This window comes from Chlamydotis macqueenii, chromosome 17 (assembly GCF_036417535.1).
Source record: "Chlamydotis macqueenii isolate bChlMac1 chromosome 17, bChlMac1.mat, whole genome shotgun sequence".
Lineage (NCBI taxonomy): Eukaryota > Metazoa > Chordata > Aves > Otidiformes > Otididae > Chlamydotis > Chlamydotis macqueenii.
In genome coordinates, this window is record NC_141572.1 from 8,612,088 (window position 1) to 8,633,800 (window position 21,713).

The window sequence follows — 21,713 nt, forward strand, 5'->3', positions numbered from 1 at the left end:
ACAAGAAGAGCTTCACTCAAAGCTTATTGCTTTGAGTTCAAATAATCCTTCTAGGAGACATAAAGCAAGGACAACAGAATTTTGTTAGTTCTGCTGTTAACAAAGTTATTTATTTATTTATTTGTAATTTTAATGTGCTCTTTATAAAGCACATCCATAAAAGTGACTTGGTTGATCACTATCAGCATTCAGCAGATTCACTTGGAAGAGCAACACCAGTGTCTAGGCCTGCCTACTTTACTGCAGATACATTATACGCCTGGTCGTTTCCACTTTCAAGAATACACTTTCTGTGACAGTAGAATCCTGTTCCTGAGTCTCAAATAAGCATAAGCAGTTAACAAGAAAGGTACGTAACATCGCAAAACAATAACAGAAAAATACTAGCTCACCCTTTAGTCACTTCTTTTAAAATATTAACTCAGTATTTATACTGAAAAAAGCAACTTGACTTCAGTTAGAGCTGAGATACTTGAATCTCTGTATAGCCATGATTCATTCAGTCAAACTGCAAATTGCTGATAAGAACTATGGGAAGCCTGAAAAAAAAACTCAGCTGAAAAAAAATTTATTGAATTTAACTGAAAAAAAAGTCAGGCTTGTTACATATTTTGACTTTTAAAGCCAGTATATACACAGTGGAGAGTGAGCTAGTAATCCGGTGCAGCCCACATCCCCTTGGCCTCACATAATCACAAAGGAAGACTCCCAAAACCCCATGTTTTCAATATCTACAAACTGAAACATCAGTAGTTTTCAGTGTCTTCTGTAACCATTTATTGCCATGCTGCCATCAAAGGGTCACCATATGTTAAAACAACCACTTTCTCAAACCTCCTGTATGTGACACAAGTACCAAGTAGCTGCCGCCACCACCACCTGCGCAAGAACGAAATGCCACCACATAACCAAAGAAAACATGTGTCGGTTCAAGGCATTCAAATGCTCCAGCCCCTGCTGCTGCACAAGTTTACAACAAAAACTTTCCCGGCGCTCAGGAGCAGCCTTTTCCTTCCTGCCACTCGCTGAGGGGAGGCCGCCATCGCTGCCGCGGGGCACTCGGCCAGGAGAGGCCTGCCGGCCCCTGCCCCCCGCCAGGAAACCGTTAGCTCTCAGCCGGGCTGCGCCGTGGGCTCGGGCTCCCCACTCGTGACAGCCGAGGCGACTCAACGCCATTGCTGAGCCCGACCCCCACCCTTCCCAACCAAGCGCGACCCCGCCCGGAAGAAGGTGTCCGGGCCGCACGACCCCCCCCCCCCCTCCCCAGCCCCCTCAGGGCCGCAGCTCCCAGCGGGAGAAAAGCCCCGCGAGACGAACGCCGAGCACTCCGCGCTCACCCGCCGCGGACACCAACGCATCCCCACCGCACCGCTTCCGGGAGCGCAGCCAGTTCAAAACAACGCCCGCCCCTATTGGCTCCGAGCGCCCCGCCCCGCCCGCGCGCTATTGGAGGACAGATTCCCCCGCCTCTTCTCCTCGAGCTCTCATTGGCTGGTTCCCACACAGGTGCCCGCTGGGCACCGCCCACTCCTTTTCCCCTGCGGGCCCGGGGGTCGCGGGGCGCCCTGAAAGGGCTTTGACCCCCTGCTCCCCGCCTGCGAGCAGGGCCCGGGCCCTCTGGAGGGGAGGCGGCACTGGGCGCTAAAGGCACGTCACCTTCGACACAGCCCTGCCTCTGCCAAAGTCGTCTCTGGTGGCGTGCTGTACGCAGGCTGCTGCTCGGCCGCCTCTGCCCGTTCCCAGCGTGTTCTGTTTGAAGGTATGAAATAACAACATCTGAGCTTCCAAGGGCTCGTGCCCCCGAGGTACACCCCGGAGCGGGCTGTTGACAGTGTCAGTGAGTTTGGACGTAGCTACTTACCCCTTCCGAGAATAAGAGCCCCGTGTAGGCTGCATGACTGCCTTCAGGAGAGGCTCTGCTTCCAGAGAGGCCCCAAAGCCGTTGAGCCCCGAGCCTGCAGCGGTATGAATTCAGGGCAGGGCAGCTTTCCTGAGGCTGGAGGAAAACACAAGTAACAAAGTCAGATTTGCTTTCAGTTATTAAGCACAGCATGATCAGAACTGATAATTAAACATGTAGTCATTCTACTTAGATCTGTAGAATTAGGCTCAGATTGGATCTGTGCCACCTTTTTGTCCTTTCATAATGAAATATTAACTTAGTCATTGGTTTTCCAACAAGATTTCAAACTTTATTTCTGACTTTTTTCACAGGTGGCAACAGGGGTTTTTTGTGGTGAAGCCTCTAAAAAGCCTTGACTGCTCTTCAAGGTTCTAACACTGATAAACACAGTACGCACACGATCCGGAACACGAATTAAAAGAACTCCCAGGAGCTTATGAGTGTGTAATGTGGCTTGCGAGGCAAAACCTTTCATCCTGGATGCAGAAAACCTGAAGTCAATTGTTAGCTTTACCGCTAGTCTGTCATATGACATTGAGCAAATTCATCTCAATACATTCTTTCTCCACCGTCAACAGTGGGATGATAGCATTGACCTTTGCAAGGTCTTTTTTGAGATCTACTGATGCAAATTGCTAGGTGAGTATAGTTTCATCACTATTTGCACTATTGCTTTTGAAACACAGTAATAGATTGTCGTTATTACCTACATATATATCAACCTTGATACATATAAAGCTGAAATATATTTACGTTTTCAGGTACAGAGCTGTTATTTAAAACTGTTATCTGATGAGCAAGTAGACAAATTATAAGAATCTCTTAATCTCCATTATGTTGAAATTGGTAAAATGTATGCACATTAAATGTAATTTATTGTTCTTTGCTGTCACTCTATTTCTCAAAGTATAGACTTATCACTGTGACCAAAAATTATTCAGCTTCTGTGCTTGATACCCATTAAAAATCTTCAGATGATAGGTCTGCGTACCTTCAGTAGGAGTTATTATGTCTGTGGGAACAAGAAAAGGAAAACTGTCCATAGGCTTAAAACTTAATAGTGTTAGTTTTTACTATTTTTAATTTTTTTTCACTGTTTTTAACACAAATGGAAAGTTAGAATAAGTTCAGAGTAATTAAAAATGTTCAGGCTTCACAAAAACAGCCCGCTGCAAGGGCTTGTGAATACTGGATTTGGTGGCCATTCAGGCTCTTCCTTTTATTTCCTGTGCCTGCTTTTTGTTCTGCCTAAAACAGCTTGGTTATTGTTGTCCCTTTTAGACTCTGTCCTAGGGGATCTGTGTATAGCTCCCATTGTTTGACAAACTTGAATAGTTTGATCCCAAGCAGACAGTGATTCTGTATCCACTTGAAGTCTCTTTAGTGAAGAGAGCTAAAAAACAATCAGAAGCTTAGTGAGAACCTTGTAGAATGGTCCCGAGTTAGTCTCAAAAACTAAAATAGTCCTGACATTTGTTTAAAAACTTTGTTCTATCTTTTAAGTGCTGGAATGCATGTTGTTGGGATGCATAAAGCACACCTTAAATTGATCAAATATCTTTTCCATGAGAGCTGTCAAAAAGCAGTTGCTGAAGAGGAGACACCAGTGACCCAGGCTGTTTTCTAGAGATCAGTGATTGCTCTGATCCTATTCAATATCTCTATCAATTGTCTAGATGATGTAAGATCTTTACTAGTAAAATCTGTGGCTTAGTAGATAAGTGGATAATTCGCATGACTGATTAGTTACAGAATCATCTGATGTGCCCAATTAAATTATCCCAGTCCAGTAAAATGCATTTTAAATGTCAAAAAATGTGAGCAAACACATCTGGAAATAAAGAATGCAGGCATGGGGCCTAGCTTGGTACGAAGTACTTCAGAAAAGAATTTAGCTGTTAGTATATTTAAATGTTTCAACATGACCTCTCAGGGTAATAATGTGGTAAACTGGACTAATGTAATCCTTTAATGTATAAAATACAAGATATACAGGGGAGCGATACTGCCTTTGTCCGCAGCACTGGTGAGAGTAACGTTGGCACACCACACCGTTTGTGGCAACCAGTTTAGGGAAAATAGTAGAAATGATTCAAAGGAGGAACATAAAAATAATGAAAGGGGTAAATAAGAAGACAAAAAAAAAATACAGGTTTAGGAAGCTCAAGCTATTTGACGAGAAGGCTGAGCGGTGACTCGATCACAGCGCACAAAGCACTGCAAACGGCAGAAAGGTCAAGTGAGACAAATCCACGGGGCTCCCGTGCCAGCGTTACCTGGCCGCGCTGCACCTGACCACCGCGCTGTCACAGCACGCACTGGACCCGGAACCTCCCAGTCTACAGCTGTGAAAAGAACCGTTTAGTCTCCCATGAACAGAAAACCTTCGGCTGTGCTGCAGGTCGGTGGGCTTAGTGCTGCAGGCCGGTTCCTGCGGTTTCGCATACCCATCCAGCGAGGTGACATAACGGTCCCCGCTGCTCCTGCCGAAAGCACCCGGTCGGTGTGCACCTCTCCCGCGGGCGACAGGGCCGTGCCCTGCGCACCGCTCTTTGCCGTGCGAGCAGCCCCGCTCTCGCCCCGAGGCCGCCTCTCGCCGGGCTGCGGCAGCTCCTCCGCTCTCGGCCCCGCCAGCCACCCGGCACGCGGCTGCCCGGCTCGGACGGACAACCCCGCCGGCCAATGCCGCGCGGGGCGGTCATCCAGTCAGCGGAGCGGGGTGGAAGTGCACCAATCAGATTTCGGTTGCTGGGCGCGATCGCAGAGGAAATATCCAATAGGAAAATTCGCAGCGCGGGAGCAGGGTGCTGGTTTGCGTGCCGGCAGCAGACAGGCAGCGTGAGGCAGGGGTCTGCGGCGGGAGCAGGTCGCGGCCTCTGTGGCGATGGGGCGGGAGAAGGCGTAGACGAGGGTTGCCTTTTCCCTTCTGTTAGCGCTTCCCCCTCAGGTGTGAATGCTGAGGAACGATAACGCTCCGCTAAAAAAAAAAAAAAAAAAAAGAAAAGAGTTGGAAAGCCGGTACTAACGCGGGCTGACGGAGAAAGGCGTTCCCCTCTCCCGGTTGCTGGAGGGCCTCTCCCGAGGGACGCTCGACCAGGGCGGCTTGGCGGGCGGTAGTTTTCTGAGACGCAGTTTTTCAGCGTTGCCCTTGGACCTTTTTTTTTTTTCCCCTTTCTTTTGGAGCGGCCTTGGGGGTCGTGGGGAGGAGCGTGCTCCTCCGGGGGTGGCGAGCGACCGAGCTGGGTTGCGGGGACCCCGGGCCTGATGGCAGCGAGTTTCTGTGCTGTGTGGAGAGGAGAAATCCCCTGTGCGCTTTGGAAACGCAGCCAAAAATCATAGTAGAAAGGGTAAATGCAAGAAAAGGGTTAATGATTGCTTCCTCCTCCCCCCCGGTTGGATAAAGATGGTCTTGGATACTCTTTGTAAATAGGAATGTGGAGGTGGGAGGGGAAAATCAGCCCGGCTCCGGTGCGGTGCTGGTGGGTGAGCAGGCGGCGCAGAGACTGATGCAGCCCGGGCGCTCTCCCGGGGGGACGCGCGGGGGGACGGACGCGCCTCCCGCGGCAGCCGGGGACCCGCGGGGCTGCGCCGGGGCGGGGAGGGCGTGAGCGGCGGGCGGGGAGCCCTGAGCCCGCGGAACGGCGGGCGAGAGAGGAGGAAGGACAAGGGGCTTTCGTTGATATTCTGCCCGCCGGTTGCCGAGTATTTTATTGAAGAGTTGGGGTTTGGTTTTTTTTTTGTTTTGTTTTTTTTTTTTTTTTTTTTGGGTACACCCGACTCCTTGGAGCCAGCAGAACCAAGGAAAACCAGCTGAGGACAGAGGAATAGACAAGACGGAGGAGATGGTGAGCACATCATTGGGTTGGGGGGAACGAATGAGGTTGCCTGGCTATTTTCTGTGAGAGGTTCTTGCATGATGTAGTACATTTGGGATGATTTTGCATCACGATTGCAGACTAGCCGCCTTTGTTTGCTAAGGATTGCTGTTTAAGGTTTAACAGCGTTCATCAGTTTATTGTGAGATACGCAACGAGGAGTTGGTGTATACGAATGGCTAAAATTACATTCGCAAGCCACACACGCAAGCAACCCCAAAACAAACCAACGTTGTATTAATCCTGCAATATAATGGGCAGTTCTTGTCATGGAGGGAAGTCATTGCTCAGGTTATTTGTGTCATGTATGGGAGATGAGTCCCTTTGTAGCAAAGACCAAACAAGACTAACCTATTTCCTCTCACACGTGAAATCCATACAGACTTAAAAGCCAAAGTTAGGGTTTTTTTTTTTCATTTTCACTTTCTCTGCAGTATTGCTGTACATGATTAAAATCTAATGTGTGCAAAACTTCATCAACTCTTTAAAATGTTCACTTCTAGAATGCAGATAGTAGACCGTCTTTCTCTGTTCCCCACCCCCCTTTTTTAAGTGTAGGCAGTTGTGTATGCGGAAGGGGGAATTCTTATAACATGTAGTTTGATTTTTACAGGGTACTGTTGTGCTTTAGGTAGGTCACAGTATAAAATATGATTCTAAGTGTGTTTAAAAAAAAAACTAAGCAGATTTTTTTGTGTCAAGTGAAGACCTGTTTTTATCCAAATACTATCTTAAACACTAAATACAAGTTTGTGGGGGAAAAAAAATGCTGTTTTGTAATAATGGGAATGCTTTATAGTAAAAACTGTGATTCTAAATTACAGAATATTGACATTGGCTGATTGTATCTTCTTGTGGATGAAGTGCTGCAGTCTGAATGAAGTACATTAGCCCTTTAAGCTTCCATAAGTTTAAGCGTATTTTGTTTATAAAATTGTGCAGGACTGTATCGTCCTGAAATTTTAGTTGCTTTAGAAATGTTGCAAGGCACTGCAAAAGAGAGAAACTGCAGCTTCATATTGAATCTGCTGTGGAAAAAAAGAATTGTTATAATAGAGCAATACAGCATACGCATGGTGTCTAAAGTAACTGAAAGGGCTGGATAGTTTGGAGTTTCTACAGAAAAAAAATAAGTTGTGAACTGTGCTGTGCTGTTCATCATGCAAGATATTTGGATGGATGGCTGTTAAATTTATTTTAAGCAACATCTCTGTAAATGCTTGTCTGAAATATTTAAATTACATGCTTCATTAGGCAAATGGGTTTATCTTCCCATTGCTTGGCCAAAGGAATGTATTAGGAGGGCAAGCTTTAGATGAACAATACAATATGACTGCATAGTTTCACTGCATGGTGTATCCTCATGTGTTGTTCAGAGATGCATAGAATGGATTTTATTTGACACTGGTGATCTTCATAAAGTTGACTTTGCTGATTTTATTTTTATGCTGTAGTTGCTATCAACATAAATAACTGAATTTCAATTAATATAACAATAGATTTGACCTACTTATTAGCTAGAATAGATGAAAAATACTTCACTTCTCTGATTTTCATCTATTCATTCAGAATCTCTGCAATGGATTTCAGTCTTAGCAATTCTTTAATATTGGAAGAACTGGTAAGAGTTACAAATAGAGAAAGATTCCCGTTATGTTGAGTTAGGACACTGCACTAGAAATGGCAGCATTCCTGCTTTTTGCTTATACTTCAAATTTTTGTGCAAACTGCGGTTTAGAGAAAATATCTTATCCTGAAGACCATCTGCACGCATATTACAGTTATATAAAACTAAGCTTCCGTGTTTGATTTTATGTAATGCAACACATTATTTCTGCAGTGCTTTTGGTGGCTCTTGATTAGTGTTAGAATTGATGCGCTGTGAGGAAAATCTGTTAGAATTCTTGTGCTACCAGGTTTATAATTTGTTGCTCTTAATATTTTATTGTGTGAGTATAAATCATTGACACAAACATTGTGAACAAATGCTGTAGCAGCTAATTGTGAGATTACATTTAGCTTATGTCTTTACAGTTTGACTAGAGTATGATAGTATCTTGTCTAGTATGAGTGCATTCTATTCCTAATAGTCATCACAGTAATCTTCAAAGCAGAAAGGTTAGGTCAAATTTTTTACTTTATTGCCTATGTCTATGGAACATGGAGGAAAAAGGCAAACTCTAGGGTTCTGACAAGATGGATGGGAAAGAATCCATCAGATGTATTGGATGTGGTTACCTTATTCAGACTTTGAGTCACCTGGAAATTGGCATTGATGTTTCTATTAAGATTAAAATCCACATATTTTTAGAAAAAGTATTCTTTCCATAATGCAAAACACTTAGACAATACATGTAGCTTGACAAATATATTTTATTCAGAAAAGGACATAAACCCATGATATTGCTAACGCATTAAAATAAGAACCAGGAGATCTTGAAGTATCCTCTTAAATTCCAAGTAGGATGTGGTCTAGATGTGTGCTGAAGCAAGAAGATTAGGCATCTATCTCAACATCTGAAAAAAGTAGCAGCTGTCTTACATAATGAAGTGGTTTTTATTTCCTTGACTAACTTGTGTAAAACAAAGCCAAACCCCAAAAACTGTGGTGCAAGTCTTTTGTTTGTCCTTTTCACTCCTACCCTTTTATGTGATGGGCAGTCCAAAACAAGCTGTAATGCTACTTGTGGCTCTGTACACTGAGGTTCTAGAGTTCTAGATCTTCTGCATCGGCTTAGGTCACATTTCTTTCAAATAGCATGCAAGACAAATAACTAATTGTAGTGAATCTAATTCTTTTTATATATCTACTTTTCTGCAATGTTGTAAGAAGAGGGCGCTCAAGTTAGTAATATCCAGTCTTTTTAAAGGCTGGCAGTCAACCCTGTAGCAGTCACAGAAGTAGCATTTTTGGTGTGTGGTGTGTAAATGGCTAATCATTTAATAGTAAGTGGACAGCATCTATTATTCATCATTGATTTCTACACACCACATCAAACAAAATATGATTTTAGAGTCCTGATGAGACTAATTGATTGCCACTGTGTTTCAGGATAGTTTGGCATTTTGACCCACTGAAGTACATGCCTTTCTTGGAACATCAGTTAATCTTGAGGATAAAAAAAAATGTCCAAGAGACCCAGTAGGGACGTATGTAGGGGTACCATTTTAAAATATTTTAATCTCCTGTAGAGAACACTTCAGTTTAGTTAATGAAGCTCTTATCTAGTCACTACCTTATTATTCCTATCATAAGCCATTGGAATGAGTCTTTACGTAAGGCACCATTAGACCCCTGAAATGAGTAGCTTTTTTGATTTTTTTTTTTAACTGATTACTTTATCAAAATTTGTGAAAATTGATACTGATACTGTGTTTATACCCTCATATTTTGCTATGTAGTTATATTTTTGCTGTCCAATTTAGATAAAATTGATGGAAATGTCACTGGTCCCAAGTAAGAACCGTCTAAATTTGTTCTAAGAGGCTGGCTGCAATGATTCAAAGGATCTGCTTAGTTACGTCTTTCAAAATCAGGCCCTCTGAGGTGTTAACCTCAAAAACCAAAATCAGTGGGTACTTTTGTAGGTATCTAAATCTGTATTTTCTCAGGTGTACCCTTTTTGCATAAGATAGAAAATGTTTACTAGCAATAGTACATTGAGGAAAGAACCTGTGAGCCCAAGTACATGCGATTCTACATCTCTCCAGTACCTCTTTGTGAAGGATCTCTTGGTTTCATTTTGCAAGCCTTAATTCTCTGTAACCAGCTGATATTAATTACCATGAAACACATTAAGTGATTTTGAGTATAGACTATATTTAGAAAGAGCAAAATTGTAATATTTAGATCACGGATTCCAGGCTGAGTAGCCCACTAAAGTAATTTTAATCTAACACTTGTCTAATGGTGATACTGCTGGTATTACAAGATATTAAGATCTGTTAAGAACACACAGGCAGGATTGTGCTTCTCTGCTCCACTTTCCAGTTTATATTGCCCTGGGAAGACCTTTCTGTTTCTGAATTGCATGCAGTATGCTTTATTGCTACAGATATGATGGCTTTCTTGGACAGTTTAGTATCTTTGTTCCATAAGGTCCTTGACTGCAGTGTCAAAATCTTCTGTGCGTGCTTCAGTTGATATTGTTCATAATTATGGTTTTTCTGCATCTCAGGGCACGTGCATTTTCTTTCAGAAGCTCATGGAAACAGTGTTGCAGCTACTGTGTGGATATATGCCAGTGCGCCACTAATCTATTGGTTTATGAGCTGTAGGTCAGCGAGAAATTGAGATATTTTGCTATCTAAGCAGTATCATCTCTGTGCTGCTTCAGTGCTTACATGACAACTCAAGTTGGCTGAAGATTAAAAGGACACTGTCAAGGTATCTTTCACAGTTTCATTTTTATTATTTATTTTGTTTACCTTATTATTGCTGTCATAAGCCATTGGAAACCTGAAGTCTAATGCCTTGCCAGCAGGCCTTTGTCCTCCAGAACAGTTACTGTTTAGCTGCTTATGGTTTCTTTAAGAGTTGTGAAGCATTTGCTCTGTTCTGAAATACATTGTTGAAGAGTTACAGCTTAAAGACTGCAGGCAGGTGAGATGGAAGGAGTAAATCAATCTGGAGCCAGTCCTGACATTGTGTAGTTATTGTAAACTCAAAATATTTATTCTTTTCCTTATTTCTTTCAGAATTTAATAGTTTGGGAGTATAGCATTAGGCATCAGTGCTTCCTTTGTGCAGTCATCCTTGAGAGTGGGCTTCCCAGGGATTTGCTATCAAGACCTGCATTCTTAGTTGAATAAATTTTGAATTATCTAATGAAGTAATCCCTGTAAGAATTCTTACAGGTGCAGTGACTGCCTTTGAGGAGCTGAGCAGTAGCTTAATTTGGAGTACTGTCCAGAAGAAAAAAAACTTCACAGAACTTGAGCTTTGTATCATGTGCCTTTTTTCTTCTCTAGCTTAATTTTTTTCCCCTCTTATTTGTGCTGTCATAGAAGGAATGATCATGGGGGTTTTTTTTGTACAGAAAAATGCTACCTTAACTTGTTGCTGTAAGAAAGACCTTTCTTAATTTATCTACATTGGTTGCAATGTAAAGTTAGTGGAACTAGGCCTACTGTTTCCAGGAATTTAATTGCCTGTTCTTCATCTGCTCTGGCAGTGTAATTTCTACGCGTGAGCTGGAAGCATATCAGCACAATTCCTCCATGGGACCTTCTTATTACTGTAAACATTCTCTATTTAATTTGAGTTAAGTAGTGGTAAAATTTTAAGTAACTGTTCTTCAAAACAGTGACAGGACCAATTGCACCAACTGTTACTGGACTATTCCTGTGGCTCATCAAGAGTGTCCGCATCTATTGGATTTGCAGCTTGGTGAGATCTGAATGTGTATAGTGATATTTGGTAGACTTATTTTTGCAGGTTTTAAAAGAAAAGTATTTTTAGCAGTATGCAGACTAGGAAAGGTTGCAAAGGCTCCCCGGAGGAAAGTGAATTGCAGAGTGACTTCAGATATGGTTCATAAAGCACAGGCTGTCTTGGGGAAGGAGAATCTGAGATGTGACACATAAGTTGGGGTAGGTACGATAACTTCAGGTATGTCAACTAGACACCTGAGTTAGAAAGGGCAGCCACTTCTGACTGCAATTAAAAACAATGGACAGAGACTGACAGACTTCTCTGCAGGTTGATTCAGTCTGAGTCTGAATCAAGAGTTTTAATTGACTCTTTGAAGGAGTTTCTCTGCTGAGTAGCAAATATGTGGAGTATGTGGGGACTAGCTTCCTAAACTAAGCATGTATATCAGGTGCTGAAAGTGAGACAACATGAATATTTTTCTTGTCATGTATGCATCAAAACTTTGAAGAACTTTCACATGGTGGGTATTTTAATCGCTCATTGATGGTCTGAATTTTCTTTAGGCAACTGTTCATCTGCCTTGCCTGTGAGGTTAATTGTACACAGTTGAAGGGAACAGAATAATTTTGGTAATTTTGTAGAGCTGTCAGAATTTTGAAAGAATTCTGTTGATGCTTGCTTGTTTCTTGTGATGTGTATTGATGTAACGTCACTCATAGCAATCTAGTAGAATTCATAAGCTTGCTACTGCAAGAGTTTGTTTTGCTGTTCCTGGGAAAGAGAGGGAAGCCTTAGACAAGACTGCATATAGACAAGACTCCTATTCAAGGAGAAGTGCATTTCCCGTGTATCTCACAAAAGCAGTGTTCCTTTAAAATGGTGTGGTGGTTTGTTTTGTTGTTTTTTTTTTTTTTTCTGCTTCTATTTGTTTTTTCTTGTTGGTTTTGTTTTGGTTTTTTGTTTTGTTTTGGTTTTTTTTTTTTTGTTTGTTTGTTTTTTTTTAAGTAGTGCTTCCCTAGAATGTGTACGGAACACTGTACTTATTGGCATAGACATTTTTAACAATATTCTGCCGTTTCCTTTGAGATATAATCCTAACATTTTGTTCATCTTTTACAGTGGGTTAAAATGACATAAAGATCAGAATGCTGGAAGTAGGAAGTCTTTTGTCTCTCATGACTGGGTCTGTTTCTCCATTTTGATAGGCCAGTGTTCTTCTTTTGCTGTATGTCTACTCTGAAGTATTTAAAAGAAAAATGCTTATATATGCTAACATTAATAGTCTTTTATACAATTGTGGTAATAATATTATCTGTGCTTTTCAATACTTCACAAATCTTTGGCTTATAGTTGGTATTCTGCTGTTATATATTCCTGTCAAGTTTTGATTTAGAAATGAACTCTATTTAAAAAAGAGAAATAATTTAACATTCCGTCTACAATTCTTAATCTGATGCAAGGAAGCTTCAGTCATGTTGATCAGTAAAATGACAATAACCATCCATAAAACTTTGATTCAGCTTTGCATAACCATGAGTGTATTGTAATAATGGTCCCAAGGTATTGAAAGCATGGTTTTATTGTATGCAGTAGTTATAAATTAGAGTTTTCCAGTATGTTTAAGATGTAATCTCTTCTGCCTGAATAAATATCACATTTGACTCTATTTTATCAATGTAATGTCAAGTGAAATCTCAAACATGAACCCTAACTTAAACTGGCAGTGTTCTGCTTCTTTGCACCACAGGCTGGGTTATGCCATGCTGGTGTAAGTTCTCCACATATTTTTAGACTGGTTCTTCTTTAATTCAGTGTGACAATACAAGTAGTGAGTTATTGATGGCAGCTGAAGTGAGACCATTATGACTGTAATCAATAACACACCTGTGTAGAATAACAACTATTACCAGGGACATATTTTGTATCGATTCAGAAATTTATGCTATCTCCACTACACCCAGTCTGCTACTTCCATAATTTATGTAATAAAATCCCTACTTTAGAGAAGCTGTTACTAAGTTAAATACCAAGAAATGATGACATATCAAGATGTAAATTACATATTGAAGATTTTACTACAAGCAGAAATAGCACTTGCTAAATTCCTGTGGGTTCTTATTCAGGACCAAGACACTTCCTTACTGCAGGCTGAAAGATAATGGAAGTAAAAAACCATGTTCCCTCTCCTGAGGCAGTATTTTAGAGGTGGAGGGTGTTTCTGATGTGATGTGGCAGTGGAAGCATATTAAATTGTATAATCCATAAGTTTAAAACCTTGGTAGACTTTCTTTGTCAGTAACAGTAACCCTTATTGCAGTTCTGTCCTTAAACTGGAATGTAATTTTCTCTTAATACTGATACATCTTATTATGGGTCCCTTCCCACTCGAGATGTTCTATGATTCTATAATCTTTCTGTGTCGGTGTTTCATGGTGGTTTCCTGTAGGGGATAAGCAGTCTGTAAAAGCTGAAGACTGTTTTCTGTGTTGATGGTGGGGTTTCTGAATCCCAAATCATGCTCATCTATCTGTCCAAGGAAATAACTACCTCATTTCATTTTTGACACCACAAACCACTTTTCACTATTTTGAAGCGGAGAAGCAGTATAAGTCTGAATTTCTGGAACTCTAGTTTTTAAGGGACTGAAGAACTAACGTTAAACAGAACGGAAGCTTGTTATATTCATTTAGCTCTCCAGGATGACCTAATGTAACTTGTCTTGTATATACAGCCCAGTTACAAAATTTTTGTTTTGTATTCTTAGCAATGGTTTTTAAATTGAAAATTAACATAAACTCTAAATATTATTAATGATCAGGAGATAATACAGGGTTCTGTTTTCCAAGGGATTTTTCCTTCTTGGCTGTTTGAACGCACCCTCTTCCAAATGTAATATTTTGATTTTCTTTTTTTTTTTTTTTTCCCTTGATAATTATCATTGTACTTTTTCTAAGCCTTAATGAGGGGATGGAAAATTCACTAAGGAATTTCTTGAGCTGTTGGACCTTCTGCTAACAAGTAGCGGAGTTTTGAACAAGATTTGCAGCCTGGCTTGCTCAGATTTCTTTTGTAGGAAGATCAGTGGTGATTGAATCCTGAGTAAAAGGAATATATGAGAACCTCTCTGTGACTTATTTATAAGTTGTCAGAGACTTTTAGTGATCCTTTAGGAATTTAGCCCCAAATTCTTACAGGGATTTAGGCATTGAGTGCCTGTTAAATTCCATTATATTTCTTTACAGTGCTGTCACTGAAACCAAGGGAGTTAGATTTAGGAATCCTTCCAAAGGTTAGAATCACAGGTAAACTTCCCTTGACTTCTTTCCTTCAGGTTTATGGGTTGTTTCAGCTTTTTTTTTTCAAATGAAGATGGATTAATTTGAGAAGGTGTATTGACAGATGTGCTTAAAGAATTGTTACTCCAATAATTTAAAAAAATGCATTTACAGATCAATTTGATAAAAAATGTCTATTTCCTCAGACTACCAAACTAAGAGGAGCTTTTAACATAGAACTTTTTTTTTAATGTCAAAATATAAATGTATATCCTCAAGTCTTCCAAATCCAAATGTAAACACAAGAACTTTGTGGCCATGCACACAGTTTTGAAGGTATTTAGTATGTTCCCAAACTCTGAAAAAGTTCAGAGATACTTAAAACTGTGAAGAGTTTCAAAATACAAAGTTTCCATTTATACTGTTGTAAACTGTGTAATTAAGTCCAATATCCAGTTGAGATTGTGTAATTCAGAGAATATTGAACATCCACACTTGCCTCAGGCCGTCTAGTGGACTATATTGCCCACAATTAAGCAGATGAATGCACAAATAAGGATAGGCATCCTTCCAAGCAGTTCTAGCTATATTTAGCAAATTCTTCTCATTTCCCTCTCTGTAGGAGGCTAGTGATGTTGGTAACCTTAACATTGGCCGATAGAACTGTGAGTATCTTAAGCCCTGTCCTACAAGATATTTTACTTTCCTGTATTATTTTGACCTTGTATTCTCTCCCTTTCTTTTGGATTAAATCTTTATATGTCCTAAATGACAAATTTGCTTCACATTCTCCGTCTGAAGATGGAGAGTAGAAATTAGTTCTCTGTGCCCCAAAGGAATAAGAAGAACTTTCAAGTTTCACAAGTTAAATTTTCTGAAATTTATGGAAGGTATAACTAAAGCAGAGGGGCAATACAAAGAAATATCTTCTTAATGGAAGCTAAAGCTATAGGTTCTGTAATTTTGTACCTAATTTTATGTATCAAAATTTGAAGGACTATAATGCCTCTTGTTAAAATGCAGTAAGCTTTCTGTGCAGCATTACCTTTAGAAAATACTGAATTCACAGTTTATCTAGTTTTCTTAATTGATACTTGCATTTTTCTTTCATAAACTTCTGTGTTCTCCAAATATGTGTTAAAGTTGATGCTGGAGCTGGCAGGCTTGAAATATACAATCTAATTCATAGTATGATCTGCATAATTTTCCTAAATAATTGACTAACTTCCGTTTAAGAAAACGGGAATAACTAATCTCATACTTGCTACACGCAGATGTTGTGTTTCAGTAGGGAGACCTTGTAACTATCTTCCTCCCACCTTTTTTTTAGTTGGAAAGGAGAAGTATTCCAAACTCCCATCCACCTGAAGTCAGAACAAGAGCAGACAGGTTTTCAGGAAATTAATTTATTTCCTAATGTATTTTCATCAGCAAATAAGTTTAACATTAATTTATAGAGAATAATCTTTAGTTTTTGAACTTGACACATTATTCAGCAAGGTCAAAATAATATGCAAAAACTCATTGTTGCAATGAATCCTAAAGAAATAGAGCACTGAGTGGAAAAGCTTTGGAACTAGAGGGACAGAAAACAAGTCAGAGCAAGTTAAATCGTGAAGACCTGTCAGATCATTGGGTTCACCTTTTGCAGGATTTCTCCATATAGCATACAAAATCTTTGCTTCGAACTGTAATGTTGTATGGTAGATCAAGGAGGAGATCTCAGATTTAATTCCAATTCCTCTTCTGTTAATTTTAGAATATATTATTTCACTTGCCTCTTTGCTGTTTTTTACTTCCGAGTACTCTATTTCTCAAAATTTAAGTGTTTAAGGGCAGAGATACTGCTCCTGGGGCCTCAGATTAAGTCTAGGAGAAAGCAGCTGGCTTCACAAAGGAGAAAGTGCTTTTTTAAAATTTAATTTTTAAATTTATTTTTTAAGCAATAAACCAGCATATTTTAGTATTGTAAAAGCTTCAAAAACAGTAGTATGGGTATCTCATTAAAGAGCAGAGCTATTGTTTCAGAAGTAGATAAACTTGGAGCTGTAATCTGTAGGAAAAGACCTGATCTTCTGGGAGTTTCTGACTCTGGTTAAACTTAAAAGGCTACGTGATGTAGAGATCTCAGAAGCTTTACTGTCTCCATAATAGCTCAATTAGGAAAACTAGAATTTCTCATACTGTTTGATTTAAATGAGCTTTCTAGTGTCTGTAGATCTGTTAAGTATATCTGCATGTACTTATGAGACTGCTGTACAGAGAATATAATTATTTTGTTTACCATTTTGAGATTGATGTGAATGGAGTCAATACCAATTACTTTGCTTTTCATTACTGAAGGCAACTGAAATGTTGACCAACCTTACCTTACTTGTGCCAAACAGATCACAAAGCCATTATATAGGTGCCATTTGACCTTCTAGGATGTTCTTCACACAACTGGCAGGTTTAGCACTTTTTTCTCACTTGAATAAGTTAGATCTAATTAGGAGGATCCAGCTAGTACAATGTAGATCCAGATTACGGATGTACACAGTGTGTGGCAAGTCTGGAATTAAAATAGCTGTAATGAAGGGGGGTAGGGTGTAAGACCCTGAAATAGACTGACTTAATTTAGAATACAAGATTGATAATTTAGTGACTTCAGTAGCTGCACAGATATAAAATATTTAAAGCAAGTTGGAGAATTCTGAAGGGGAAAAGAAATCTCTCAAGGCATTTTATTCTAGAGAATATAAAATGAGAAAGGGATTATGCACAAATATAACAATTACAGAGTTTTGGTATCAGTGATTAACCGCCTGATACTCATTTTTCTCTTCTTCACACAGGTGTAGTTTGACTGAATACACTCAAATTACTTGTGTGTGTTAAGAGGAGAATCATGAACAGAATTAACTTTTCCTTGGGAAACCTTTGGCATTTCACTGCCTGTTAACATTGTCCTTCTTACAACAAATGTCATTTGAGACTTTTAGAATAAAGAACAAAAAAATATCCTTATGCATTCTTGTCATTTCACATGAAATCGAGTGACTGATTCCTGGTAGAAATCTCCAGAGCATTAAGTTTATACAGTTTTCTCGCAATTCCACTTCAGAATAACTACTTGCATGTGTTTTTTGACACAAGGAAAGTTATAGTATATTCTTGGTGAGAAGCTAATTATTTACAGTGTCTTTGATGCTAAGAAATTGCAAGAAACTTATTGGGTATGTACAGCAGCAAGACAAAACCCAGCTGGCTTAAAGTAGGTGTAATATCCAGGAGTAAAAAGTGTTTGCCTGTTTTGTATGTCCTTGTGTGCCTAGGGAATTTAGAGCAGGCTTTGGAAGATGAAAGAATCCAGCTCTCTCCATGATTGGACCCAGAGGCCATACTGGGTCATTACTAATGCATGCAGGCATGTTCCATAAATTTCATGGTTATACATCTCATTGTCATTTTCAGAGCTTATTGATTTAAGCAGCTCCCACTGGTCAAGAATACTGCAACAGGCAGCAAAGCCTAATTTGCTGATAGGTACAAAGTGGAGAAGTCTTATTTTGATCAAAAACTGAGGAAAAAACATGTACTGTAAGGGTGAACAGAACACTGGAGCAAGTTGCCCAGAGAGCTTGTGGAGATTACATTCCTGGAGACTTTGAAAACCTGACTGCAAAAGGTCCTGAGCAACTTGCTCATAATTTACTCTCCTTTGAGCAGCGGAATTGTGCCTGTTGGTCTCCAGCGGTTCTTTCGAACCTCAACTGTTCTGTGATTCTATGAAAATAAGATGGTTAATATTTTAATATCCTTCAAATTATTCTGTCTTCTACAAGAAAAAGTGAAGTTGCAAGGATCCTGATTGTGTAAAGAGCAGAAAGTCCAGAAAGGATTTTCAGGGATGCAGGAAAATCTCCCTTGACGTTTATCACCAGTATAACCCATCAGCAAATCTCGCAGCATAGGCAGAGTGTGAAGGGACAGCTGGATGGACAGAGCTATGGGCCAGGCTGTGATGTGGCTGCAGTGCTCAGGGTACCGTTAGTGGCTGCATTTATGAAGCTCCAGCTTACAACTTCGTTGTATCCATTTAAATTAATGCTTAGGGTCAAACTTCTGCTTTTAGTGAAACAAAGAATTTTAAGCATTTTATTTAAAATTAAAGGCTTCCACTATCACTTTATACAGCTGACTTCAAAGCATATAGAATTGCTGTGGCTAAACAAAACCACAACAAGAATATAATCTTCTAATGAGTTTGGGCTTCGCCAGTAGATAAGTGTTTCTTCCATTATCTTGTTTATTTCTATTTGGTATTTTGTACTTTGAGTAGTATTTGCGATTACTTTTCTGCAATGCCATGTTAGTAATAGCAGCAGGAAGCCATAGTTAGCTCAGCTGGAACACTTTTGCCTTTAGAGTTCCTCTTATTACATTCAGAGTAAGAAATAACTGCCTCCTTATCTTTGTGGTATTCTGATTCCTTTCTTCCTCTCATCCCCTTTTCTTGTTCAATATTACTTTATTGGTTAGACTTAAGACAGATGGTAGGAATAGTAAATCCAAGTTGATTATAGCAGATATTGTCTGACACTGGCGTGTCTGTAACTAGGAAAGTGAAAACAATGGGCAGTAAATATTTTGGACAAGCTGAAATAAGTTGCTAAAATAATTCATAATTGTCTTGCCTGTTAGACTGGATAAACAAGGTGAAGATTATTTCCTTTTTTTGTGCCCATTTTTTGAACAGCCTCAGAATTGCTGTGATAGTGTAATGAGCTGTATTTCTGCTCAGTGCTCACTGCTTTTTGTAGATGTATTTAATGGTACCCATAACTTTTGTCAGTGCAGTCTTCCTGTTGAGAGTGTGACACTGTGTGGCACCGTCGTGGGACTAGAGTTCTGTGCCTGGTTTTCACCTCTGCGACTGGTCTGCATTAAAACACCTTGAGGACATATTTGTAATATTAAAATAAATTTGTTTAGCCTTTGTTTAAAATACTGTCTCTGTGGAACTAGGTTACCTAACGAGCATGTTCTGGTTATCTAATGGAGACAAAACCTGAGCTGTTAAATCTCTGGCAGCAATATGAAACAGTTTTTGAACCAAGTCATCATTTTCAGCATCAATAGAAGGTCATGCCCTTGTCAGCCAGCACTGGTTCAACGTAAGGTTCCAGTCAGAATTGGCTGCATTATGCTTAGAGCTACTCTGAGACCTTCACTCTTTACTATGTTTGGAACTGCTAATATGGTGGGTCATTTGAATATAAGCGACTTATTAAGATAGTCCTTACTGTAGTTATTCAGAGTATATGCTCGTTGGTTCTTGTTAAATGGTCTGGCAGAGAGAAGTTTGTTCAAGCTCATGAAAGACCATTATATTAAGTGCTCTTTTTCCATCATTTCTTCCCTCCTTAGTGTTGTGTGTTAAGCCATCATACTTATTTGTGAACTTCACAAATAAAACTCCACTTGTAGTACTTCTATAATTTCAGTCTTGTCTTGGTTCCTGAGGAATTCAGACTTCCTGGGGCCTGGAGTTTGGCAGACTAAACATTTTAAACAAGATTGTAAGTGAAGACTGGAAATCCTGTTCTCTTGCTTTGCTGCTTGACTTACTTAGTGTTTTGCTCAGTTGTACTGTACAAGGATATCCAAAGCTTTACCATTACAGCCATGCCCCTTGCAGTTTTAAAAGTATGTTATAGCAAAACGTTAGGGATATTTAGCAGGTGATTGTTCTCAACAAGAATTGCACTAGACTGATCTTCTAACAGTGCATGGATCATATGCTTGCATTTCTCTTCCTGTGAGCGTCTTCAGGTGCTGAGCAGTGATTAGTTTTCAGTCAAGTGAAAGTTACCAGAATGTCAAACATACTTTTTGAGCTATGTTACTCAAAAAAAGAGAAAAAGTTATAACATACATCAATATAAGTTATAGGTAATTATAACTTGTTTCTGAAGTCTCCCTAGGTGCTACAGGCATGTATAGGTAGCAGAGTACCCAGATTTGTAACTCAAGTAAGATCCTGGTTTATATTGAAAACATGAATTAAAACAGCTTGCCATCCTGCTTTTGTTTTTCTTAGTCAGTGAGATTCTTAATGGTGATTTGCTCTTTTTAAATAGGCCGTAATTTTCCACTTTTTTAAGAGTGTAGAAACTTTTCAAGTGGCTCATGCAGAACTACCATACTTTATTTAGAAAATAGTTTTAGAAGTATTTGTTGCAATGTTTTCAAACTTAATCAAGTTACTGGTGGTGTTTTAAAATTTGTAATATTACCCCACTGACATCTGTTTAATGTTATTTCTGATTGTTATCACTGTTTACATTACTTTTTGGTTAGGGGAAATTGCGTGTTCATTTTATTTTTTTGGAAAAAAAAAATTAAAAGGGCGAGCAATGGCAAGATTTTGCTTCTGACCTCTGAATTGAATTGCTCAGCAAGCGATGTCTGAATTGCTAATAAAAATGAAACTTTAGAGGAAAATTCTTGCCTGAGGTTGGATTTGTACTGATTCAACACATTTCTTAGGATTCTGCCATCTCCTTCAGTGCTGCTTCTGGAACAACATGACCCTTTTAATGGAACTTTATTTTGTGACAAACTGAATTTCCATGTACACGCTCTACTTGCTGGTATGTTTCATTTTTGTGATGAGGTTTCTCCTTTGTTCTACAGTAATTAAAAGCATTTACTTATCAGAGTTGAAGGTAAATAAAGCATCCTGTTTACTAATTAGGTAAATTTTCATCAAGTGTTATCCTAAAGTCACTGGAATTATTGTATTAAGACATAATGTTGCCTTACAACTTGTAAATTATAAAGTGAAACATAAAATGTACAGTGGAAGGTGAAGGCACACAGGGAGAATATATTTTTTGTAATGCAACCAAATACTGACTGGCTTAGAAGAAAGGCACAAAAAACCCCAGTCTTGCTTCATAAAAGCAGTCTGCTGATAGCTTTGTTCATATCTTTTAGATATCTTAAAATAATTTTAAAAAATCAATTTCTCTGATATAAAAAGCTGGTTTTCCTATTGAGTGCACATACATCTTTTGTGAGTGTTAGTAATTTTTTACTGGTATTGGTTCAGGTTGGGTCTTGTATGTGAGCACCCTTCATTGAGGACTGTAAAAAAAAAAAAAAAACAAAACAGAAAAACCTCCAAAACCAACCAAGCAACAAACAAAAAAACACCAGCCAACCAAAGGGAAAAAAAAACCAAAACCCACAAAACCCAAAACAAACCCTAGTTATTTGTGATATTGATACTTAAGTCACTA

General features: G+C 39.4%; 2 protein-coding genes across 6 annotated transcripts in view; one reads left to right on the top strand and one right to left on the bottom strand.

Moving 5' to 3' along the window:
• TANGO2 (transport and golgi organization 2 homolog) overlaps positions 1-4,510 on the bottom strand; it is a 39,369-nt gene extending 34,859 nt beyond the window's left edge. Inside the window, exons 1-2 of one of the 4 annotated variants that reach the window (XM_086761844.1) lie at positions 4,351-4,510; positions 1,862-1,996 (exon numbers count right to left, since the gene is read on the bottom strand). The gene's annotated coding sequence lies outside the window, so the exon portion shown is untranslated. Of the gene's footprint in view, positions 1-1,337; positions 1,402-1,861; positions 1,997-4,179; positions 4,196-4,350 lie in introns of those variants that run through there. The other 3 variants (XM_086761845.1, XM_086761843.1, XM_086761842.1) reach the window with 3 other exon arrangements.
• Positions 2,254-21,713, top strand: part of ARVCF (ARVCF delta catenin family member) — a 271,742-nt gene continuing 252,282 nt past the window's right edge. The window contains exon 1 of one of the 2 annotated variants that reach the window (XM_086761839.1): positions 2,254-2,542. The gene's annotated coding sequence lies outside the window, so the exon portion shown is untranslated. Of the gene's footprint in view, positions 2,543-10,129; positions 10,166-21,713 lie in introns of those variants that run through there. The other variant, XM_086761841.1, reaches the window with a different exon arrangement.